We start from the raw sequence: 26,772 nt of genomic DNA on the forward strand, positions 1-26,772 counted from the left end.
TGAGACTCAATTATTGAGGGATGAGAGTTGGTAGATATGACTTTATGCTTCCTCAGTCTCTTGGTCAGTTCTGAGTTGCATTCTACACAGTGACTGAGAGGGTCCCAAGTGGGATCGAGCCTTAGTACCCATAGCAATGTGTTTCTTATTTCCACATCCTTTTCTCATTCCTTTACTCACCTGATCCAGGTCATTCCAGTGAGTGATTCCTGCTGTCATCTCCCAAATAAATTACATGCAGCCAAATTCTTATCTCAGGTTAATCCAAACTAAGACAAAACCAGTAGCCCCCTGCCTTCAGTGGGTTACTAAGTTCTTTGACTCTACTTCCTAATTAACTCTTGAATTGTCTTCTCTACTTATAGAGTTCAAATCCTTAATATCTTACTTTGTTGACCTAATGGGTCCCTTCATTTAATTCTGTTCCCTTGCCCTTCCACATTGCTGCCAGAGAGACCTTTCCAAAAGGCAGACCTGGTGCTGTTACTTCCCGGCTTCAGGCCATTCAGTGGCCCAGACCTTTCATCACCTGACCCTTGCTTACCCATCTCACCTCCTTCTTGAGCGTCCTAGTCCTGCACATGCTCTGTGGTTACACTGTGGACTTTGCATGTCACTTTGTCCACCTGTCAACTTCTACACAATTTTCAAGACAAAATTAACTTAACCTTTTCTCTGGAGCACTCTTGCCTGCCGCACCCAGGGGTGGCTTCTTCAGTCCCTTCCCTTGCCTTGTACCCATCTCCAGGAGTGCCTTGACCCTGTTATTGGTATGTAATCTGTCAGTCTTTGCCAATCGTGAGTTCCTGAAGAGTGGTGGCCATATATGCGTCTCATCCTCTGGCTCAGCACCAGGCTTTGGAATCAGTACTTTACCCTGACAAGGGCAAATTGGCCATTCAATTTGCCCTTTGGAAGTTTGCTCTGAAAAATATGATGGGACTGAGGGTTAGGAGAAGGTTCCTATTTTATTAACACATAAGACTTGCTTACTGAAGAGAGACAAATTGGTGATGATGGTTATATTACCTAGAAGTTTGGTGGGAGAATGTTATTAAAATAATCACTAATATATTAACATCTGAAAGTGTTTCCCAGGCATTTCATTGTTAGAACTACTTATTTTGCTGTGGTGTATGTCTTTTGAATGGATATACTTCCAGGCCCTTGCTGAACATGTAAGAGGAAATGGAGAAAAATTTATGGGAACACCATTTTGTTGAAATTTATTTTGCTCTCATCCCCAGATTTGTTCTATGAGCATTCAAGTCAAGTGAAAGAAAAATTATACGTTAGAATAAATCAGTGTTCACTTGTGTTCAATCTTGGTTTAAAAGGTGCCAGGATTTCTGCTGGTAAGTTACACCACTATCAGGGAACATTCTATGGACTGGCCCAAATGCCCAGCTTTGTTCCTTCGGAGGGAGGATGCCTGAGGAGGACCCTATTTTTCTGGTGCTATGGCATGGGTTATGGGTATGGGCTTTGCGCCCTTCCCTATGGAAAGTTATCCATTCTGGAATCCAGATTCTCATCCACTACCCCAGGGGAGGGGTGGGGCAGGAAGGTTTCATCATAGTTTATACATGGTTTAGAATGGGGAGTTGATTCTACTTCTCTGAAGCTGCTTTCTGTAATTACATCATCATTCCCTGGAATCTCCCAGTGTCAGGAAGACATGGTGGAATGGAGAAAGTATGGTGGTGTCTCCGTTCCATAGGTGTCTGTAAGAATTGAGAAGGGGCAGAGTCACCAAGCAAGGTTGAGGTCAACTGTGGTCACCATAACCAGCTCCGAACTGCATTGAAACACACGGTCACATTTGTGGAAGGGGGGAGGGGCTGGGACACGTTTCTTGGTCAGGATGAGACGCTAGGTGTTCCCAGTCTTGAAGGGGGCGGGAACTTCTTTTTAATTGGGTAGAGCCCTGAGGCCTATATGATGGGATATAGGCGTACCCTGAAATACAAATAAAACCACAGGTGTGGGTCTACCCCGAGGAATGGAGACAGGAGACACTGGCCAATACCAGGCAGAGTGCAAGCTGGGAAGCCACTGCCCATGAGCAGGGCACAGGGTCTGGTTCCCACGCGTATCCAGTGGCCTCTCTCCCTCTGGGGTTCCCAGCAGAGCAGCCCGCACTGACCTGGACTGGGGTTTCACTTTCTGGTATTGGTTTCCTCACTCTTTCCATGCGGAGCCCGGTGATCTGTGTCCTCTTGTGTTTTTTTCTCACCCTGCCCGGGCCCATCTGAGCATGGAAGGTGGTGAGTTCCAAGTTCCAGCCAAAGCCTTGCCCTCAACCTCTTCCTCCCGACTCTGCTCTCAAAGTCGATCTCTTAAAACAACTAAAGGCAAAGATTAAAAAAAAAACTTTTCCACCAGTGGTAACCACAGTCTTTATTTTCATTTTGCTCCATTTTGAAAAATAGCTAAGACTCAGTATTTCCATTTTTAACAAAAATAATAATACTTGACATTTTAAAAATGTTTTCTATGTAGCTTGATCTTCTGTCGAACACTTTGCTTCCTTGATTTTGTTTAGACTTCGCTACCTTTCTCTAAGGAAGGTGTGTCTATGAAGGCCATTTTATAGATGAGGAAAAAGAAGAACAGAGAAATAAAGTAAATTCCCCAAGGTCACACAACAAGTAGAAAAACTGGGCTGGCAGCTCTGCTGAAGTGTTATAAATACTTCCTGTCATTCACTCCGCGCTCAATAAAAGTCAACAGTCTAGACCCAGGCGTTTTGTAGCGTGTTTTGTAGCATCAGGACAATAGTCACAGTGGAGACCAGGAGGCAAATGCTATTATTACAAAGGACAGGGGATTCAGGTGTCCATATTTTTATTGGCCTCTTACCTTCCTACCTATCCACATCTCTTGCCCTGGGTATTCTGGTGCCCCTGATAAAGCAAAAATAAATAAATAAAGGAAAAAGGGAAAAAGAAAAAGAAAATATGGCTAAGAGGATGACTAGATTCCTGTGAAATTTCCAGGCAGATTGTTTTCATGCTCCTCTGTCCATTTAGCTTGTTGGCCTTCTGTCTTTCTCTCACTTCCAATTCTCCAAACCCCAGTGTAGGGTAAGGAAAAATGTGAGGCTTTTCTGCCCTTCCGCCACCAGGATAGATGATGGATCCTTGCGGTCCTGAATGCATGCCTGATGGCGGGCACCTGGAGTAGGGTGTGGGCATAGGTAGATGGGATTCACCTGGGCTAAGACTGTGCTTTTTTAAGGGCGGCGTCACGGGGATGCCAACAGCAGCAGCAGCTGAAAGAGAAGCCGAGAGAGAAGCAGAGAAGAAGCAGCAGAAGCAGAGAAGGCCAGAGAGCCCAGATAGAGTGAGGATTTGCTGGGGGCTGGGAGGCCTGCCAGCCTCCCGGCCCCCCAGCACCTCTGCCTGCCATATGCCTGGTGAACCCCAATAAAAGACCTGCAAAAACCCACTGAGGACTCTGACTCCTCCTTTACCCGGTCTGCACGGGATCAGAAAACCTGCACTGTGCCCGTTCTTGACTTTACACCCAGTTTCCTCTTCCACAGAACAAAATCTATCAAATTGATACCAAATACCTGTAACAAGTCCATGGTCGTCTGTTCCTTGGGAAAGAAGGCACTTATTAATTAAGGAAAGCTTAAATGAGCTACCACTATCTTCTAACCCTGCATCTCCCATTGTGGAAGCTACCACACCCAAGTGACTACTGAGGCCTCGAAAAGGGGTGAGTTGGAATTGAGATGTGCCACGAGGGGAACTGCACACCACATTTTTGAATATTTAGTATGGAGGGAGAAAGAATGCAGATATGTTGTTAATAATTTGCTCAATATTGACTACAGGTTGAAACGATCGCTTAGATAAAATTAGTTTTATCTGTTCCTTTTGACTTTCTCTAATGAGGTCACCAGAAAATTTAAGATGATGTATGTGACTCGAATTCCATTTCAATTGGTCAGTGCTGCTCTAGACCCTGTGCTCCCAGGGTAAAAAAAGGAGGGGAGGGGGCGGCCCCTGATGGCGCAAGGGGTTAAGACACAACCTATGAAGCTGTCCGCAGCCACTGCAGCACGAGTTCGATCCCCCGGCCAGGGAGCTACCCACATGGCGCAGCAGACCTCTCCTGACTTGCCTGCTGCTCCCCTCCACAGAGTACTTCAATCTGCCTGTTTTGTTCCCCACTCTGTCTTTGGTGAGTCCTCTCATCCCCACACCTCTGGCCTGTACCCCAGCTCTTGTATGCATAAATAAATCTTTTTTTTTTAAAGAAAGGTGGGGAGGGTGGACAGCCCTACCCTGAGGGAATTCCCAGGCTTGAGGGGTCAAGGGCTCTTCTGGATGCTGGTGCTATTGCAGGATACAGCCCCTGTGGGGGTCCCCATAGAGAACATTTGCATTTTAACATGAGGCAGATGCTTTACGGCCTGGTGGGAGTGCAGGCATCCGTCCTGGGGAGAGACCAATGTCAGCTGGCCACTCTGGATTGTGTTGGCCCTGCCTCCTTCTGCAGTTCCCTGGCACAGTGCCCAGAGCAGAGGCCTGAGCAATCAGGAGTTCAGCGATTAAACATACTTGGGTGGGAAAGGTTTCTGCCTAATGTTTCACGAACCTCCCTTATCATACGGGCAGTTGCAGCCTCTGCTGCTTCCTAATGAACTACTCCCTCCATGTTCATCACTGCCCTGTCAATCCTACCTGTTTTACTTGTTACTTGCCAAGCACCCGCTCCATGTCCCATCTCTTAACCAGAGCCTTCATCATGTCCACTACAATCACATCTCAGTCCTTCCATCTCTGGGCTAGCCCAGGAATTCTCAAACTCTAGTATAAATCAATTACCCAGAAGACTCATTTATACACAACTGTGGGCGCCACCCCCAGAGCTTTTGACTTACTAGGACTGGGTTGGGCCGGAAGGTAGGAATTCCTAAGTAGTTTTCAGGTGGTCCAGGGGCTACACTTGGAGGGTCACTGGCCCAACCTAATGATCTTACAGCACAAATATGATAATTCTACTCTTTCCCTCAAACCTGCCTATCAGGTTTAGAGCCTTCTGGATAAAGTCCACACTCCAGGAGACTTCGTGGGTCTGCTTCCCATCTCCAGTCAACAAATCTTACTCCCTCCACTGTACCTACAGCTCTCCTGACGGACCTGGCCCCCCCCCCCCACCTCTGGGTGCCCTCCACTGTGGTTCTCTTTCGCAGCCTCCTGTGGCTGTCAGCTTTCTACTGGAGAGGTTCGTAGGAGATGGGAAGGTAGAGGGAAAAGAAGTCAGGCCTATTTCTCGCTTCTCCCTGCTTTGAGCAGCTTCTTCAGCGGTGACTGTGTCTCCTTCTTGGCTTCAGCTTCCTGCAGACAGGCATCCTGTCTTCAGCTTCTGCCAGAAACTCCAGGGCCTGGAAACCCTGCCCTAGGGGTAGAAATGGCTTCTTGTCCCCAGGACATGGATGTTTCTCTGGCCCCATTTGGCTTCTTAGCTCTTCTGAAGTGTAGTTTAAAGGAAAGGGGCCCTGGGGAGCTTTCTGGGCTACAGAAAAATTTCTGTGTCTTAATCTGGGTGTTTGTGTAAATGGTTAAATCCATTGGTCTGTAGTGCTGGAGGTTTGTACATGATACTGCATATAAATCACATTTCAAAAAAGTATTATTAGCATATGGAAACCTTATTTATGGGGAAAACTTGTTGTGAGGGAAATGAAACAGAGCATTAAAAAATACTTATCAAGTGAGAAACTTCCAGTAGTGAGAACTCCTATGTACCGTGACTTGCTTGCTGTGTGAAGTGGGATTTGTTTCAGGTGCTGATGAGCTAAGGCCCCTCTCATTGGGTTGCTGGTCTCCTGGTTTCCTTGCTTGTTAGCTTGGCATTGGAGGAGACAGTGTTAGGGTTGAAATTGCAGTTGGAAGACATTGCAGTATTCGGAAAGGGAGCATTTTTAAGTAGGTTGCCTAGAAACAGAGTTGGAATGGGAATTCTTGAGACAGTGATTTATTGAGAAGAGCTTCCAGGTGAACCTGCAAGGAAAGAGGGAGGTAGGCTGGGTATAGGAAGCAGCTGCTCAAAGATGGAAGCCAGGCTGGATCTAACAGAGAGCAATGAAGCAGGAATGGTAACACAGAGTGTTTCACCTGGAGGCAAGAGGTGGGCTTTGGCAGCCCTGTTTCTGTCAATCACTGGGGGGGGGGGGAGGACTGCCCCTGAGCTCGCACTGGTGTGGGGGGTTGTGTGTGTGTGTGTCTACCTCTGGGAATTTCCTGGTGAGGCAAATTCTGTCAGCCAAGAATACTTTTCCTGAGAAGGAGCAGCGGTGAGTTGTCAGCAGCCAACACTGGCAAGCAGCTGAGAGTTGGGGACACATCTAATACACTTGCTTATGGTAAATTCACAACAAATACCTTTTGCACTCGTCAACAGACCTGTGTAGATATTAGACAATCAAGATTATAGGTTGACTTACAAGGGAAAGTTGGAAATTGCACTGAGGGAAGATAATTTCTTTAATTTTTTTGAAGTGCTTTAAATTTATTATTGAATATTTTAAGGAGAGATGAAGAAAGAAGAGCGATTGCATTGGAAGACGTATATCTGAGAATCTTATTAATGCTGGGTAATTGGGATCAAGAGAATTCCAGCATGGAGTGCAACAGACTTCTCCTTTTCTTTTCTCATATCTGGTTGAGGATAGGCTAAACCCGGGGCACAGAGACCTTCATCTGCAACTCCCCCAGTCCCACGTTTTAGGACAGTTCTTCCCAGAACTGAGTCATGTGGTATGTAGTCAGCATGGCCCAGTCTGTCTCACTGGATTTGGCACAGATGTTGATGATCGCTCCTTCAGCTTCGAAACAAGGGTTTATAGTGCCAGCAATTCATACTGAATGAAGCCCATTTCCTCTATAATACGAGAGCACTTTCCTGATCACCCTTTAATCAAAACAGATGTTTTTGAAGAGGCCTAGAACAGGATATGGAAAATTTGGCCAACAATCAAATATGGGTTCAAAGAGAGATCCTTGATGGCTCCTTTTGAGCTGTGGGCACTCTCTAAAAATAGCTCATTGATATGGCACTTTTGAAATGCAGCTAACTACTAGAGATTGCTGCTGCATTCTAGAAAGCAGTCATCTGATTTTGAGAAGATGCTCTGAATGTGAAGTGGAGGGGGGATGTGGTGAGGACATCTTTCCTGTGATGGTGATCTTGCCAGTGCTGTGCACTGCGAGACGGTGCCAGGCTGTTAGGAAGCAGAGTCATTTCCTTTAGTCTATAGTTCTAGAAACACAGAGATTTTGCTCCTTACTCCAAACCTGCTTTAAATTGGAGACACTGAATTCAGTGCTACAAATACTAATTAAGGTATATCACTGTGCTAATTTGCTACTATGCTGGATTCAAGCAATGACAAATAAAGCCAAGTGGTGAAGCAGAGAATTTATTAGTAGAATTATAGAATTAAATGGCATTTTAAGGATCAGAAAAACTCTCATCATAATGATGGTGGGATGGGGAGGTAGGGAAAGGAAAGTTGTTAACATTTATTATGTGATGATTATGTGTCAAGCATGTATATTGTGTTATTCACGCCACCCAAGAACTATGTGGTGGAAGATGGAGGGAATATGTGTCTGTGTGTGTGTGTACTGAGTAATCTGAATTCTCAAAAAAATCAATGTGAAACAGGTGAGACATTTTTTCATTTTAGACAGAGATAATAAAATGATTTTAACATAGGGCTTTAATGATAGGGTGATATAAAACTGGGCTTATTTAATCCAGTTTAAGGAGCAGGAAATAGGAAAAACTCTCTGGTCTATTTGTATTATTAGTTAACTATGCCAAAATAATGCTGTGTGACAAACCAGACCATCCCTGAACTCAGTGATATTCAGCAGCCATTTAATCTAATGCTCACATGTCTCCAGGGGATCTGTGGTTTAGCTGGTTTCAAGTGGGCTCTGGTGGTGACTCTCCTTCTCTCTGATCTTAGATCTAGGGTGTGAGCTGGATTTTTCCCTGAGGCTCAGGCTAAAGAGCCAGTATATGTCTATACAGGGCATGTTCTGTGGAATCCAGGAGTGTAGGAGGCTTAGCCAAACTGTGGAAAGCATACTCAAGGCAACTATTTGTATCACAGCTGTTAACATCCTTTTGCCCAAGGCAAGGTAGATGGCCAAACCCAACATCAATGGAGCAGAGAAGTAAACTTTACCCAGAGGAGGAGAAAAGGAGTGAATATATGCTAAATAAGCTAAATCCTCACAGGATTCAAGAATTTTCAGCCTTTGAAGCCACAGGACCATGTGGATTGAACTGGGTTAGTAACATCTCAGGATGGAGGCTTCCCTTGACTCTCAGATTGCAGAGGGAGAAGACACCTTCTGGTCTCTCTCTGCAATTGTCCCAGTCTCTCTGCTTTTTCTCCAAGTCTGCCTCTTGGGAGACTTGAGATTTACTGTCTTTTTTTCTCATGAATCAAAAGCGAATACCCATGTTATATTCTATTTTCAATTTGATGGTTCTCATTTTTCCTAATCATATAACCCAATGTTATTGTTAGGTGCAGTCTTTGTTTGTTGTGTGTTTTGATTTTATAGTTTTTGGAAGAATTTTCTTAAAGGTTTGAAGGCTTTTTTGGTGGCTACTTAATATCTATAATCTTTTTGCAATTCTCTTTAAATTGAGAAGGAGCTCAGGTCCTTGTGAATATATTCTGGTTTGCAATTAAAATTGCAGAAGGGTGATATTAAAGGTTTAAAATAGGGAGCTAACTATTTTATGTAGAGAGGATGATGGAGAATTACTATTTTGCAACCATCATTAGTAATTTATTCAGGAAAAAAATCATCAATGCATGCCAAAACAAAAAAGTGAAATGTGATGAGGAACAGGTTATATTCGATATATTCGCAGTCTCAAGGTATTTAATTATGGAGGGGCAACTGACCCTTTCACTATCTCATACTGTGTGATCAGAGTTAGCATAGCCAACATCATCTCCCTCTTGATGTGAGACACTGAGATGAAGACACCATCTTTTCTGTGACAGAAGCAGGCAAACGAGGCATATGCAAAATGGGGGAGTTCTAGAAAAGAGCTGACCTGCATTTTTCCCCCATTTATTTATTTATTGCCTTTATATATATATAATTTTATATATTTTTTACATAATTTTTCTGACCTGCACGCTTTAGATGTCAAGATCTTGAAAGATGAAGAAGGGCCAAAAAGCTACTTCAAAATAAAGGAGACAAAGATATGACAATGAAATCAAAGGTGTGAATTTGAACTGGATTCTGGACTAGAATTTAAAATGATAGCTGTAACACCATTTTGGGATCATTAGCAAAATTCTGATGTGGACTGTGGATTAGATAATAGAATTACACCTATGTTAAACATCCTAGATTTTTTTTTTTTAAAGATTTATTTATTTATTTATATAAGCACTGGGTACAGTCAGAAGTGCTGGAGGGTGAGAGAACCCACCAGAGCCAGAGTGGAGAGCAGAACAGGCAGACTGATGAAGTGCACTGCTGAGGGGAGTAGCGGGCGGCAGGAGAGGTCTGCGCACCATGTGGGACCCTTGCTAGCGGCCGGGGATTGAACCGGTGCTGCAGAGGCTGCAGGCAGCTTCGCAACTCAGCACTCAACATCCTAGATTTTGATGACTGTATTGTGTTTATATACGAGAATGCCTTCTTTTAAGATATACACCCTGATTTACTTAGGAATATAAAACATGATACATGTACATTATTCTCAAATGGGTTGGAAAAATTATTATTTAAAGTGATAAACTAATGGGACAAAATTTTTTGGATCTGAATAAAGGACATATGGGAGGTATTGGTATCAGTCTGGCAACTTTTCCAGGGGGTTAAAATCATATTGAGTTCAAAAAAACAAAAAGCCAACACCTTAACAGGTAAAGGTGCAAAATATAAATTCTTGGGGGTGTGATTACAAGATATTATATTAGCATGAAATCACAACTGTATATATTTTTAAACAGCTAAGTCTGACTTAATGAAAACAGAAACAAACAGACAAAAACCCTCCTGACTTAGCAATCAAGAGGTTGTCCGCCCAGACACTACTGACCTAGCAGTTTTCAGTGTCCTTCCAGTATGTTCTTAGTTCAGCTATGCCTCACTGTTTAAAGGGAAAAATAGGAAATATATATATATTTTCTCTTTTTCATTGTACTTAAGATAAACTGGATTTTACCTGAAAAGCATTTGAGTCTCATGGGGGAGGATAAGAGGATAAAGAAGAAAAGAATGTTTCCAGTTGGCACTTCTTACTCCCACATTGAGAGAATAGCATAATCGTTTGTGGTGAAAGTTCTAGAAATAGATAAAAGAGGTTGTTCTATGGGGCATTGATTTGGAGGTTCTGGTAGCAGTGGAAAAAACTCAAAAACAAAAGAATTTTTAATTCCATCGGAAATGGTTTTTTGGACGAGACCTGTGTAAGGAAGCCACGAGGAAGGACAAGGAAATGGAGAATTGGACCCTCTTAAAAGGAACATACATTTTAAGACTTGGATTCTCTCACCTCTCTCTTGCCTGCAGCTCCCATGTCACCATTTTCTTCAAATTCGGGCAAAACAAGATGCAGTGATACTACGAGCCTCAAGTTTCTGATTATTTTGCCTGTGTTTTAAAGTCAGTCTTTTCCCTCCACCCCCCTCAATTGTGTATTCTCCAGACTTCTCTGATCTGTCCCACTTTTCAACAGATGTTGGTAATGATGTTGATAGATGTTTCAAAATACTCAAACAACTTACTCCTTGCCTGCTTTTATTTCCCACTCTTACTTGTAATGAATAATGTATGGGCTATCCATATATTTGCTTTGCTGGCGGTAGAAACATTTTCACCACATTTTACTGAAAGCAGTTAAGTAGATGAGCTTTATACTGAAAATAAAGCTGTTCCACTGTATCTTTGTTCTTATTTTTAAGTCCTGAAATGTTGGCTGTCATCTTTGAGGAAGCAGTAGGTGGAGCTACAGGCTTTTTATCACGAAAGAATTTTTTCAGTAGCTGCCCCTTGCCGGAATAACCTGAACAAGCAGTTATTTCCAAAAATAACAGAGGCATTTCCAAGTATTCCAGAAATATATGCAAGACTGTTTAGTCATTCATAATCACCGCTTTGCAAGTACTAGAGAGATTCTGTAGAAAATATTTCAGAAGCAGAAAAAAGATTCATAGAATTCCTTGTATTTTTAGAAAAGAGATTGTTTAGAAAATGGAATTCAAGGGGAGGGAGAGGCACTTATTCTGTTCAATCATGTACCACTATTTTTTTCCAGGTGGTGAAAGGGCCCAGAGGGGTAACTGGGGGTGGAAAAGTCTTTTCCATTTGCGTCAGAACTCTGAGGAGCTCTTCACTTCTCCACTCGATGAACTTTTTCGAGGCTCTAAGCTGTGGTTTTGATTTTCTCTGAATTGCAGAGGGGTGGCCTAGGTTAAGTGATTCTGGGGAGGCCAGAAGGCACTTAATACAGGTCACTCTCCAGAGCCAGTCCTCTCACTGGAAACTCTGATGTTCATGACCATTTTCCTGCGAGAGAAGAAAGAAACAACTTTCCATCACTATGAAAAAGTAGCTTCTCTTATTTAACTTCACATGTTCTGAAAAATGCTCTAAGTGAATATCTGTCTATATACATATACACACATGTGTTTTTTTCTCCCTAAATATACACGTTATATATTTATAGATAAAATTTTGGGGAAGGTCATTCTGAGAATCTGATGAAAGCAGTGAACCCTAATCCCAGAAGAAGCAAGTGTAGACTCATAAAATAGTCTGCTTGGCTGGAAACTGAGGTAGGATTTCTGTGTTCAAGTTTTGGGGCAAAATTCTTCCTCATTAGGAAACTTCCATCTTTGTACTTAAGGACTTCAAGTGTTTGACTGAGATTCACCTGCATCATGAAGAACAGTCTTTGCTTAAAATCTATTGATTGTCAAAATTAATTGCATCTATGAAACTCTAAGAGAGCAACAAGTAGCCTATGTGGACTAATCCATTGGGCACCATGGCCGAGCCAACGTCAACATATAAAATTAACAGTCACATGTCCCGATACTGAAGTCTGGTCTCAGAGAAGTCCCACAAAGAAAGGATGAAAAATATCCTCAAGCACACCATTGCCCTGATGTGTTAAGAGAAGGCCCCAGGATGGCAGTGGCGGATGCAGTAAACCGCTCAGCCTCGCCTACTTGACCCATCTTCTCTAGGGGACAGTAAATTATGACACAAAAGCAATGAAAAGATAAAAAGGGAGACATTAGGATCTGTGGAATAAAAGTTTGCAAACCCCAGGCTTTTCTGCCTTCAGCTCTTCCAGATGCTGCTGTTGATGATGACTTGAATCTTGGAGGAGGGAAGCCATGATGTTTTATGGCCAGAGAGCAGCCCGGGACTGCCTTGGCCCTGGTAGAAGCCAGCCCCCTCCGTTATGTTGTGTTCTTACGTCCTCACAGCAAACCTCTGATTTATAGATGAGGCAAAAGGCTCTGAAAGGTTCATTGATTCATCAGATATTGAGCAGTTGCCGGATGCTGGGTTGTGGTCGAGGTGATTAAAGCACACACATTTTTTTTCTCTAGGATCTGACATTCCAATTGGGGTGACAAAACAAGTAAATAGGCAAGTAAATGAAAATGTGCAAGTTGAGGTAAGTGAGAAGAAGAAAACTAATAATTGGGCTGAGATAGAATTTATTGGGGAGATGGCAGGAAGCCTACTTCTATGGGGAGAAGTGTTATCTGAGACCTAAATGAAGCTAATGGATTTGCTAATCCCTCCACTGATTAGTAAGGATTGGAAGTAGGATGCATACTGATTTTTTTTTTTTCTTTTTTGGCTCCAAACTGTGAACCTTTGTCTTAGCTTCAAAGTTATGTTGGACAAAAGGGTTTGGTATTCCTTCTGAAAATTGAGGGAGAATTGTGGATGTATAGGAGGGGAAGGCATATACATGCAAACGAATACGTGTTTCTGAATCCCAAGCAAAGAACTGTAGTTTATTCTCAGCAACCCCAGCTCAAGCATTTCCATCACTTCCATTAGGTGGGTCTTCCTTTCTGTAGCCTGCATTTAACAATGCTGTACCTGAAGTCTCTTACATTGCTTTTTTCCTAGTTCACATGGACAAACACAATGGTTTGTATATGAGGTACTTTGTATATGAGGTACTTTGTGTATGAGGTATTTGTCATGTTCCTTGCTTGGGCTGGTAGATCATTTTTTTTTTTTTTTGCGAGTTTATTTCTTTAATTTTTTAAGCTTGTATTTTTTTTTTATAACATTGGTATACAACACTGTCTGTGATTTGTATCTCCTCATATGTATGTTTACCACCCCACATCCAGCATCAAGGCATCCATAGTCCTCTACCACAGTCCACTGTGTCCAAGAGAGAGTAGGTTCATAAAATGATTGTGTCTATATAATGGAATATTATACAGCCATTGACAAAGAATAAAGCAGATGTAGAATCTATCCAAATCTTATTCTCAAGTGAAAGACCAAATGTAAAGAATACATATATTTTTGTGCAATTATATGTATGTGCTTATACATACACATATATTTTTGTGCAACTATATGAAAAACAAAACAAAACAATGCAGGGCACTTCCTCGCACATTTTCTAAGTATACAGAAACATATGGAGATATAGATGCATGCATATATGCATATATATGTGCATGTATAAACACATACATGTAATTGGTAGATCATGTTTTTATCTAGCCTATCCTGAATTTATTCTCTGGATGTTTGATTGTTTTTCTGGCTCTACAAATGTGATATGGCTTTTTCACTGGGACAACCACAGACATTATGGACTGGCATCACCACGACAATTCACCAGCAGGAGGTAATAAAGAGCCCAGAGCACTGGGGCATTTTCTCTCTTTTGCTCAAAGCACCCTTCTCAGCTAGAGGTGGCTGCATATTTGTTTCATTTATCAAGTTTCTTTCCAACCCAAAGACATTTAGAAAGACAAAAATTAAGTCATATATCTTTTTCTCCCCTTGGCACGGGAAGCCTATCTTACAGATGGGGCTTGTCCATTTTCCTGCTTTTTCCCATTAACAACACTCACTTTTTATTTGGTGCCCACTAACCTGAAATTATATGTGAAATATTATTTATGATGAAGGAATATTTCCAGGCAACGAGCTCATTTTTATTAACAATAATATGGACAACTGACATTTGGAAGTACTCTCACCTGAGGGAAATATAAATACCCAGATTAACTGAAAGAGGTTATGTCAGGGATAGGAGTCAGCCTGGGTAAGAGGAGACCCTGGACTAGTGCTATACAGAGGTGCTGCTCGAAAACTCAACCTTTGGGTCAAACTGAGTGTGTCAGGACTTTGCAGTTCTTTCTTTTATAGGTCAATATCCTTGTTAAAAAAAATTTACTATATCATTAGTGTTGGGTGCAAAAATGTTCTCCCAGTTGGTGGGGTTTCTCTTTGTTTTTGTTATTGTCTCTTTTGCTGCGCAGAAGCTCTTTAATTTGATGTAGTCCCAGCTGTTTATCTTTGCCTTCACTATCACTGCTTTGGGTGATGTGTCTGTAAAGATGTCTTTGATGTGCAAATCCCATAGTGTTTCGCCTATATTTCCTTCTATGTATTTTATGGTTTCAGGTCTTATGTCTAGTTCTTTAATCCATTTTGAGTCGTTGGAAGGGATCATGCTCAGCGAAATAAGCCAAAAAGAAAAAGAAAAATACCGGATGGTCTCACTCATAGCAGGAATCTAGAAAACTTAAATAAGGGACCAGGAAAATGAATATAAGAAAGTGAAAATCAAAATCAACAAAAAACTATGAACCAGAGACACTTTTTGGGGGGTGGGGGGCGGGAGGGGAGGGATTGGGGTCAGAATGGGGTGTTTGCAATTGTATGGGGGAATATAAAAATAAAATTCATTATTTAAATTTAACAAAAAAAATGGCAATAAATAAATAAATAAATAAATAAATCTAATAAACCTGAAAAAAAAGAATTTACTAAATATATATTTTAATCTCTAAAGCCCAAGTTGAAAATTTTAACTGAGGGCAGGATTTTAATCTGAGGGTAGGGTTATAAGCAAATTTTGATTTCTGGGATGGGGTTCAGTCAACCTTTTGACTTTGGTCAAATTATCCTCTTCCTCAAATCTCAGTTTCTTCACCTGTAAAATGTAGATAATAATGGCTCTTCTCTCAGTAGGTTGTTGTGAAGGTGAAATGATATGAGCCACGTAAAACACTTAGCACATTGCCTGATACATAATAGTCTTTGGTTATTAATGTTGTGTATTTTTGAAGTTTTTGAAACAAGTAAGCATTATTTTTTTGTAATATTAAAAATTAAGACTAGAAAATAAATAAAAAAAGTCAAGTCAAGGTTGTCCAATTCAGGTTTGTTTTAAATTTATATTTTATGTTTTTCATTCGAGGGAGAGTACTCTGCATATTGAAACATTCCTCACATTGAGTAAGAGATAATTCTGAACATTTTCTGAAAAAAAAAAAAATAGAGGTAGTAAGGTAAAGAAAGGAAAGACATAAGTTGGTTGTTTTATACACATTGAATCGATGTTTTATGATTGGTGAATGACATTGGGAGCAAGCTGTGTATGAAAATTTTGAATTTCAAATTGTGAAGTTCAAAGTATATATAAGGAACCATGAATTATGCCACTCATTAGAGCAAAAACGCTCATTGGAGGAGGACTTGCAGATAAAGCTAGAAAGAGAAGTGGAGCTGGAACACCTTCTCTTGCTTAGGCAAGAGGTGTGAACTCTTTTGAACCAATGGGCGTCCATCAAATATTTTGGAGAAGGAGGGTACTTCAACCAGTGTGTGGGGATACCATCTCTCACTGCATGCATAAAGTGAGTTGGATGGGAATAATGTCAACACAGTGGATAGTTGCAACATATTAGATAAGAGGAAAGCAGGGTTTGAGTGCAGAAACCTCTGAAAAGTTAATTTTCATAAGCACTTGTGAAAGTTTTAGATGGGGGGTGGTCAAAGAAGAGCGAAGCATGGAAGTTGATGCCATTAACAGAGTGAAGGCAAGCCAGGCTGGGACTAGCCTTGGAGATAATGTTTAGTCTGAACGTACTGGTAGAACATGTAGGGAGAGGTCTTTAGACCACTGGGAAGAGCTCGGATGGGACATCAAGGCTGGGGGTACAATTTAAAAATTTCAGGTGATGTTTGAAGCGTTAGATGGGATGGATTTCCCTAACCCTTGGGAAATTCTACATTCAGGGAAGAAGGAAGTTGGCACGGAATCAGTGGAGACTGAGGAGGAACAATGAAAGAAATAGAAAACAAGTGTGGGGAAGAGTCACTGCGGTCAAGGGAGGAGGGTATTTCCACAATGAATGGGTAATGGGACAATGACCAGGTTGGTTATTAATCATAAGAGTACGGTTTCCATGGAGAGGTTACAAGAGAATGCAGCTGAAATAAGTAGAGATGTGAGCAGATATGATGAAAGGTAGCACCAAACAAGATATTTACTAGTACAGAAAATAAGAGAATTAAGCTCAAAGCAGGCTGAGTCAAAGAAATGCTGGTGAAAATGAAATCACCAGGAATAGAAGATAATTGCAACAATTATCCAGATTCTAGAACAGCATTCCAGATTCTAGGATGGCACTCATAACAACTGAAAATATCGCCTTTCTTAAAATTTTGAGACCCATTTCTATTTCTCTTAATATGTATCTCTGTTGCTTCTTACCTTAAATTTGCTCTTTTTCCTTGTGATGTATTACCACATTTGCCATGAAACCTCTTATAGCTATTTTCAGTCTGGATTTATTATCTCTCTTCTGAAGATCTATTGTTGGAGTCTATATCTTTTGGTTCTTCATTTTCTTTCTCTATTTTGAGTGTTTCAGCTGTATTTTTTTTTTACCTAATTTCTACCTCTTCAATATTAAAAATATGTTTCTGATAACTTTAAATCATCCATACTTGTCCATCATATCTATAGAGATGACTATTTACTTAGAATCTGTACATTTTGACTGCTTCAAGATCTGAGGGCACACATTCTAGTTTCATCTTATTCCTGTTTCTAGGACTGACAGTGGATTGGCTTCACGATTATGTTTCCAACTTCACATCATATACAGTGTTTTTCTTTTTAAAAAGAGATTTATTTATTTATGCATACAAGAGCTGGAGTGTAAGCCAAAGGTATAGGGGTGGTGAGAGGATTCACCAGAGACAGAGTGGGGAGCAGAACAGGCAGACTGACTGGAATACACTGCTGAGGGGAGCAGCAGGCGAGACAGGAGAGGTCTGCTGTGCCATGTGGGTAGCTCCCTGGCCGGGGATTGAACTTGTGCTGCAGTGGCTGTGGATTGCTTCATAGTGCTGAGACTTAACCCTTTGTGCCATATACATAAACCCTTTGTGTTTAACATTGCCTTTATTCCTAGGTCTTTATAACAAGTTAACAACTTTATTATTTTTCCTTTCTCTTTCCTTTTTTTTTTTTTTTCAAGTAGCATATGCGGTAGGTGTTACTATAAGTCACTATTATCTGATTTTCCTTTTTATTCCAGGCATAAAAATGACTGTACTCCCTGTCCCTTTACAATTGGGCTTGGTCTTGTGACATGTTCTGGCCAATAAAATCAGAACATAAGGAAATATAGTGCTTCCAGACTCTCTGCAATTCTGTTCTTTTCCTCTTACTCGTGGATGCACCTTCCTATTGGGATGAGTTTGCCTCATAAATCAGGCAACTTGGATGCAGAGAATGGTTTCCCTAAAGAGTCACTTGGACTTGCGATTTATTTTGTTTCAGTGAGAAGTGAACTTTTTGTTTGTTATCGCAACATAATCAGTCTCATCCTGACTGTCATTGTTAAATGCTAACAGTGTGTAAAATAGACTTTCAGGCAATGGGGATTCACAGAAGGAATTAGGACACTGTTAACCAGAAAACAGTGTTGTGTGGACACAGTCTGTAATTTCAGGAGCTTTACTACCCCCAGGAGAGACAAAAGAAATACTGAAACTAAATGTAAACTTGGAAGAATGAAGTAAACTACACACAATCAATTCTTAATAATCTAGAAATCTAGCTATCTGTTTGGGATATATATTTCTAAGGGCTGAAATAGCACAAGAGTGAAGAAGTCAAGGTAAGAGGTGGGTATATTTTTGGAGATCATTGAATTAGTTTAACTAGAAAGGTTTCCTAGAAAAATCTGCTTTAAGTTGAGGGGAAGGGATAGAATTTAGTAATTTCATGTGATAGATTGAAGACAGTAGAAGACAAGAATTTTAAGCATTACCTTTTTGTATAAATAAATTAAGGCCAAAAAAACATGGAATAGATGATTGATGAAAATTGGAGTAAGCTAGGAAATAAAGATAAAAAAATTGTCTAGCAGGGATAAGAGAGATTAGCAGGCTGCCTGGTGGCCAAGGGAAAGAGGGAAACACCATCCGTCATTAAGAATTACAGTGTCCATAATATAAGAAACAAGCCAGTTGTTAAAAAAAAGCAGAGCCATTCCTGACCGTGAGGGCTGATGGAAACTTCTACCATGGGTCTGCAAAATCAGGGGAGTGTGATTTAGGGACTGTAAATAGGTAGGCAAAAAACATTTTTTTTGGCAGTACAAGTGAGCTAGGAGATGCTGAAAACTTTTTCTCCAAATAAAAACAAAACATAAATGCTGGGAAAATCATGTATATGTCTTATTCTTTAAACTAAACATTGGCATGAGGGAATGCATGGTTTTCTAGCATCTGAAGGAAAGCACAAGAAAATCTGGGGAAGGTAGTTTCTAGATATTACATTGGCTTTACCACATGAAGTGGTGTTTTATTTGGGAGATGTTTGAATTTTATTGCTGTTTCGTTATGCTTGCAGGAATATATAGAACAGCTTTTGGTAACTTTGAAAGTGGACCATGGCAATATCTGGTATATTTGCTTTAAAAGCTTCTCTCCAACCTTAAGAAAGTTACACCAGTAGTAATCAAAGTATTTATCATGAGGGACTAATTGACATCCGAGGTGGACATTCTCAAAGGATCTGCACTTCTCTGAGACAGCGAGATAATTTTATAGTTGAACCAAATGACCGGAGAGCTCTTTTACAGCTACTTAAATAAGTTAATATTGATTTTATGATGCTATTTCTATTATTTTATAAGGGAAAGTAGTGAGAATATGAGGTGTTGGAGTCTGTTGCCCTCTTTTATGAACTGGCCTGCTTGCCTTTTTTTTTTTTTTTATTAACCATTTCCTGCTTTCCACGGCAATTGAGCAGGCTGTTCAGGGGCAGAGCTCTAGATCAGAAAACAAATTTTCTTTTTCTTTTTATGAAAAAAAAAGGAAACAAATAATCTAATAGATTTGGAACCCTACCATCTATGTCTACATAATTTTGTCCTGAACTAGGTTTATTTTATTTGCTTCTTAGCAGAACCAGGTCTCTTGTTGAAATGTTAATTGGGATCTTTCAGCCAAGTCTTAAAACATTTCTATAAAACTGTTTCTTTCTCCCTGTATTGTATCCAGAGCATTCTCACTTATTACTCTCTGAATGTTTTGCCTGAACATGGGACCCACAAAAAAACAGTACAGTGATCCAGACTAATGCTGCTGTGTAATTCTCCTTTAATGCATATCCTTGGGAGCCTCAGACCTGATATAGCCAGTGGCTTAAGTATCCTTACTTCCAGAATTTTCTCAAGTGTCTCCTTTTAAAAAGTGCCTCTGTTTTGGTTATAAATCTCCTGAAATCAGATTCCAAACCCCTGAAAATATGAGTCAATTGGCACCAGTATGTGCTTAGATTTGTGTGTCCCAGGTATTCAGTTTCCTCCACATTTCAGGATCGCAGGCCATGGTATCAGTTAATATATATTTATATTTTGTCCTCTGGCATGGTTTTCCATAAATGGACTTGCCCTGGCAGATTTTTGGGTGAGCTGAGGGCAGGCTTATAAAATGGAGAGTAAGGGTCCCTGGACTCGTTCTTGTGAATCAAAGGATGGGCTCTTCAGTGAGACTAGATGGTCCCAGGCTGACAGTGGGCCTTCCCAAAGACTTTTTTTCATTTAGAACTTGTAACTTCTTTAAAAATAATCAGCTCTGGTGGGAAATTTTAGCTAAAGAATTTTTATTTTTAGGCTTTGCATGCAACATGTCCTTTTTGGTAAAGCAAATAAAATCTCATCAGACGGGAGGGCACAGGGCTTATGCTGGATTGACGATGATGGCATCTCCAAATGTAAGGCTGGCGCTGGATGGGGGGGTTGTTTCAGATTAAAGGAATGGATTGTGGCATCTTGGTGTGAAATCAGCAGGACCACACTCCCCTAAACCCCTTTGTGAGACAGAGGCCACGAGTACAAAGGAGGCCCATGTGCTCCATGTTGGAATATCTAAAAGTTAGAAATTAAGCTAACAAACCATTAAAAAGAAACACTTAGCTTACCCCAACAGACATATCTTCATATTAACCTGGAAGGCAAGTTTCACATTTAGAATTCATCGCAAGATTTAAAATTAGAATTCTTAAAATCCTTGGATTCTCTGTTGAGTGTGTAGGTTGGGGAGAGCTGCTTTCAGTCTCCAGCCTGCAATCTCCAGCCTCTTTCTTCTCACCACCACCTCCTACACCAGCAGAGGCTTCTCAGGTGCAAAGTGCAGTGTGTATGCTCCACCCACAGCTGCCTGTGGCCAGTTCTTGAGGCGTAGAGGGGCATAGATCAGTGTCACATTCTGCCCTTAAGTGGAGCTCTTGGTGAGTGGGCAGTGCAGTCCCTGGAAGGGGGCTCAGGAGATTCTGGGGTCTGAGGACTGGAGTGTATTCCAGAAGGAGGGTGATTTGCTTGCTAAGAGTACTCTTAACAAAAATACTACAAACTGGGTGGTTTAAACAGCTGAAATTTGTTGTTTCATGGTTTTAGATGCTAGAACTCTGAGATCAAAGTGTCATTAAGGTTGGTTGGATGCTTCTGAGGGCGGGGAAAGAGAGTCTGTTCTATCCCTTTTCCCTGGCTTCTGGTGGTTTGCCAGAAATCTTTGGTATTTCTTGATTTGTAGCTACATCATCCTGTTCTCTCCCTTCGTCTTTACATGAATTTCTCCCTGTGTGCAAGTCTGTGTCCAAATAGCCTCCTTTTCATAAGCACACTAGTCATACTGGATTAGGGGCCACCCTAATGACCTCATTTGAACTTGATTAGATCTGCAAAGACCCTATTTCCAAATAAGGTTATATTCTGAGGTATGTGGGTTAAGGCCTTCAATGTGTGAATTTTGGGAGGATCCTTTTCAAGCTAAAGCAGAGGAGAAGTGGAGGCCCCAGTGGGTCTATTCCATTTGCCTCATGGATTTATCATCCTGTAGAGTAGGTTGTAGCTGGATAAAGCCCGGGGAGGGGCTTCCTGAAGCTTGCTGTCTGTGGCAGGGACCCCTTTAAACGAAATTGCTGGGCATGCAGTTTTTCTTTATATCACCTCTTTGACATGTGGAGACTCAACAGTTAAAAACAATAGAAAGGGCATGACCTTAACTTCCTCTGAATTTCCCCAGTTGGCCAAATTAATGAAGGTTCTTCCCCATCCTCTGAATAGTCCTTTCAATCTTGTCCATCCTACCAATTCATTCTTCACCCCCTAATTCCCATTATGGCTTCTCACCCAGTTCATTTTATTAGATGGTGAGTTTCTGCTTTTTTACCAAAAGTTGGTCTTTAGCACCATATAGGTGTGTTACGAGTCTTCGATTAAAAAATATGTCGATTTTCTAGGCCTCTGACTTTTATAGGTTGCATATTTATTACATTAGCTTTGATTATGGACAGTATATTTCTAGTTTTGAGGGCAGTCAGGCCTTCAGTGTTGTGTATGTGGGTTATTTCTGAGCCCACATTTTAAAAATAATCCATGGCGGGAAGGAGGGGTATTCAATTCTGTGACTAAAAACAATCTCCTGGGAGCCAAAGAAACACACAGATAATGTTTATTCTCCATGCTAAAAATAGGTGGGCTGGTATTTTTAGTCATTCCCCAAAATATGGTGTCTGGACTCAAATTCAGCTGTGGGTGCCTGTCTTTATGGGATCGAGTGAGACTGGTAGTGCGGGGAGGAGCCGCTGGGGTCAGATGTTAGAAAAAAATGTTTCTAGGAGAGAAGCTGGGCCTTGCTACCAATTTAAGGTTTCCAGCTAATGAGGGTGTAGTTCAATTTCAAACATTTTTAGAGTTAAAAAAAACAAAAACAAAAACAAAAACAAAGCAACCTCAAGGAATTATCGAGAGCATAAAGACCAGCAGTTGTTACATCCCAGGCTGTAAAAATGAGCTACTTCTTCCCCTCAGATGAGGGAAAAAAGTGGCCTGGAATCACAACAAAATTAATTTGTTTGCTTGGGTATAAATTTAAAACGACTTACCTGATCTTTTTTTTCCCTTCTGTAATTTGCCAGAGTTAATTCAGTCCCAAAGGATTTGCTTTTTACCACTTTACTATAAAATCTGATTCAGTTTTATACAGTTTCCTCTCCCCAACCCCCCAATAATCCCAGACTAATGTATGTTTCTTGTATAGACTTTCTGCTTTCTGGGACCTAACGCATGGGACAGGGAAGGGAGCTCTTTATGGGAATTTAAATAGTTTTAAGAAATCTTTTCAGATCAACACGGTAGTTCCCTCTCTCTCCTTCTCTACAAGCCAAGTTGAAGGGATACTTTCTTCGTCAGGTCTTACATCTACTGAATTACTGCTCAGGTTGGGATCAGCAGTGAGGTTTCAAAAGGAATGGGAAGAAATATGCTTAGTGAAAAAGTGCTGAGGGTTGGATGTGTCAGACCTAAAAATGAAAACAGAATTTGAGTTATTCCTGTGCTGTATGAGAAAGGCATTTTCCTTACCTCATCAATCTTGGACCAGGAATAACAATGCTAAGAGGCTATCTCCAAATCATAAGGCTGAATGTGGGATTCAAACTAAACTCATCCCACAGGGATGAGTTATATGTGACTTTGAGAGTAGCAGGTTGAGCAGTATGGATTTTGCTCAGTGTTCAGCAAACCCATGCGTCAGTGTGCCAGCTGGGGTGTGAGGGCGTTGGGGGTGTATCAGATGTCCTCATTGTGTGTGTAAGGATGGAGAAATGCATCCCTATGTTTTATATCAAGCTGCTTGAAGGATTGTGTTGTGACCATGAGTGGGTTCAATATCAGACTATTCCTTATCTTAGAAGCAATCAGAAAATCATTCCTGTGATCACACAACTGTGCCCTCTCTTTATATTTGATAGTTTGGGAACCTTGAGCAGAAGCAGGGGGATGGGCGGGAGGCTCTGTGGCCAAAGGACCATGTGGCCTGAGTGCTATCTATGTATGACTTGACATTCATGCCATGTCATCTGCAAACAGATGTGATTTTTTAAAGATGGTGTCCTCTCACTTTATCACAGATTAATTCCCCTGTCTCTAGTGAACCATTTTGGATCTCTCATGATGGAAATTATAAGCATTTTGAGGGATCGTTGTACTGTATTTTCCAAATCAAGTCTTTTAAAAGTACTCTCTTTATATGATAACCATTCTGAGATTAATGGCCATAATTTGGGAGCCATTATTTTCTCCTAAATCTCAAAGTACATTTTTTTTTTTTGCTTCATGAAACGAAATTAATTTGTGTCTCAGAATCACTACTCTTCTGCAGAGATGGGGACATTGAAGGTGGGTCACACAGGAAGTTAGGGGCAAAGGTGGGAACCCCTATATTGTGGTCATATTTCAAGCTCTTCCTTGACCCTGACAAAACACTCATCTACCTAGCGATTTTCCATCCCTTGTAATTGAAATAATAAGAGTTGACATTCTTCTCTGCCAGATATTCTTCACACAATCTTTTGGGAGGAACTTGAGGGTTTTTCTGGACTCCTGGGGCTTGTCTGACTGCTTTTCCCGACAGACCTGGACACAACCCTGTGTGTGTCTGTCGCACTCAGCAGGGCAGCGAATGGCAGGATCCTGCTGTGATTTCACAGTCCTGCCTTTCTTCTCGGGCATCCAGGCTGGGATATATATATACCATTACCACATCATTCACAGCTTGTTGTCAGCAAGCCAAGAATCACATCACCTTATCCCACACTCACATTAGCACGAATAATTTAAATCAACATTTCTGTTGGGCTGCATTGGGGGATAACGTTGTTTGGGAAGTCGGGTGCATCTACGGGGCTGGCTGACAGTGGTAGGTTTTTCTTGCTCTTGGTGGGCTCAAGTGCTTGTCTAAATACAGCCCCTTAACACTGCCTTGTTGTCTTGACCCAGCAGGCAGTGATTTTGGCTCACTACATCACAGCCTCTCTTGTCAACAAAGCCTTGTCTTTGCAGTTTTCCTGGTGTTAGCCCGAGGGTTGTATGTCTCTGTCTGTGAGTGTGTTTGCTAGGAAAGTTTTCCTCCCTGATGGAGGAAAAGGAGAACAGAAGTAAGCCACAGAGTTCTTTAAAATGCCCAGGACTCATTCAGATTTCATTGTGAGGTTACATGCTCTTCTTCCTCTCCCAATTTCTTGAGGCCCTATGTTGGCGTATCCTGATGTATTACAGACTCCAAAGACCTCCAACTTGGACAACCAGCTCGAAGGCAATCCAAATCTAAACACCCTTCCCGCCTCCTTGGCGCCATTCAATAAGAAGAACAACAGTGTGTGCACACTGAGCTGCTCCCCTCTCCTGGGCGAAGGGGACAGGATGGTGAGGTGCACAAGACCTTCGAGGTGTCCCTTTTCCTGCTGCTTACATTCCTACATGCTTGCAGATTTGGAATGTAACTTTTCAGAAAAGGAATGCCAAGTGCAATAATAGACATATTAATAATGAGTGTGTGAGACAAAGAATGAACATTTTGGAGTAAAGGGGTAGAAAAAGATAGAGCCTTCAAGCCAGAAAATAGTTTTCTGAAGATAAAGGTGGAGTAAACGATCTTCTGATGTGTGCTTGACAAGCATACTTTGCCTCCTGCCCCTAATCGCCGTGATTGTTCAGGTCATTGCATAGGCTAGTCTTTTTATTCCCATGTGTGACACCTCACATTAGGTGCTTGTCATGGTCTTATGGTGGGCAGAATGGTTTGCCAGGTGCCTTGGTTTTGTAGATGGACTTTTTACTTGTCTGGTTAATAGGAAGTTGATTGATGCTAGGTCTAAATGTGCTTGGACTGCTGACTCTTACACTTCTGTCAAAGCTGTGAGAAGAATGTTCTTAACTCCCTGCCTTGTAGTCTGTTGGTTCTAGCAGGATGGGAAACATGGAGGAGATCTAAAACCGATTCTGCCTCAAAGCCAGTAGAACCCAGCCTAGATCAGCAGAACTTTAGTTACCTGCAGATGCATGAACAAGTGGTAGATTTTTATTATTTTGTGCCTTTGTGATTTTGTGTTTGTGCTATAGTAAAGGCTTACATTTATATAATATAACTACCAATACTATCACTTTGCATTTCGCAACAGTCCTATGAGTTTTGGCATGCCCCTACTATCATTATTACTGATTTCCATTTCATAATAGCTCACTAAGGTTATTTCTTATTTGTTGTTTGTTATAATATTATTTTCCTTCCCACATCTTCTTTTTAAAATTTTTTATTTATATATATATTTTTACATTGTTGTTCCTCTCAGGTGTAATCCCCATAGTTCCCACCACCAAGTCCCCTTGAATCATCATAATCTCTTGTGTTCAATAAGATTTTTTTAAAAAAAGAGTGGCTGCCAGTGCTCCAGAAGCTCACCCAGCATTCCTGTTTTTCTTTCTTTCTTTCTTTTTTTTGGGTTGTTGTTGGGGACATTGAGCCACAGGGATCGTCACTTGGTTAAAATAACATGATCGGAAAAGGTCCGGCAAGAATCCTCTGACTGAAGCACAGCACTGCCTATCTCTTCTCAAACTTCAGGTTAAGATAGTAGGACAGTGACTGATGTCGTCTGTGGCAATACTATAACTACTGCCAGTCATGTATCTACCTTCTGTTTATATGCCACAAAGCCCACCCATATTTGAAATCAGGTGGGAAGATAAAAATCTATGAATGCGAGGTTGCAGTCATCCTGTCTCATGTATAAGAATCATACTTCTAGACTGTATCCAAGAGTAACCACCATGACAATTTGGAACAGAGTGAGTGACTACGACCAAAACATTCAAGGAAAAATTCTGAGGGGGAAATAATGTGGAAGTAGCCTAAGCATCTGTTGATAGACTAATAGAGAGGGAAAATGTAGTCTGCACAAGCAATGGACTATCATTCAGCCTTGAAAAAGGAAGGAAATCCTGTCACATGCTACAGCATGGGTGAACCTTGAGAATATTAGACTAAGTGAAACAAGCCAGTCATAGAAAGACAAGTAGTGTATGGTTCCACTTGCATGAAGTATCTAGAACAGTCAGATTCACAGAAACAAAAGAATGTTAGTTGCAAGGGAATCTTGGAAGAGGAAATCAAGGTGCTATTTAATGGGGAAATAGTTTTAGTTTTGCAAGATGAAAGAAGTTCTGTAGATTGGTTGTGCAAAAATATTAATGTGCTTAATACTACTGAACTATACTTGCAGAAGTGGCTAATAGTAAAATTTGTATTTCTTTTTTATCAAAAGTAAAAAGTTAAAAAAAAAATCTTTATTCTTGATTGTAAGGAAAAGACCCATTGGTCCTTACTCACTGCA

Source organism: Talpa europaea (genome assembly GCF_964194135.1).
Source record: "Talpa europaea genome assembly, chromosome: 11".
In the NCBI taxonomy this organism is placed as follows: Eukaryota; Metazoa; Chordata; class Mammalia; order Eulipotyphla; family Talpidae; genus Talpa; species Talpa europaea.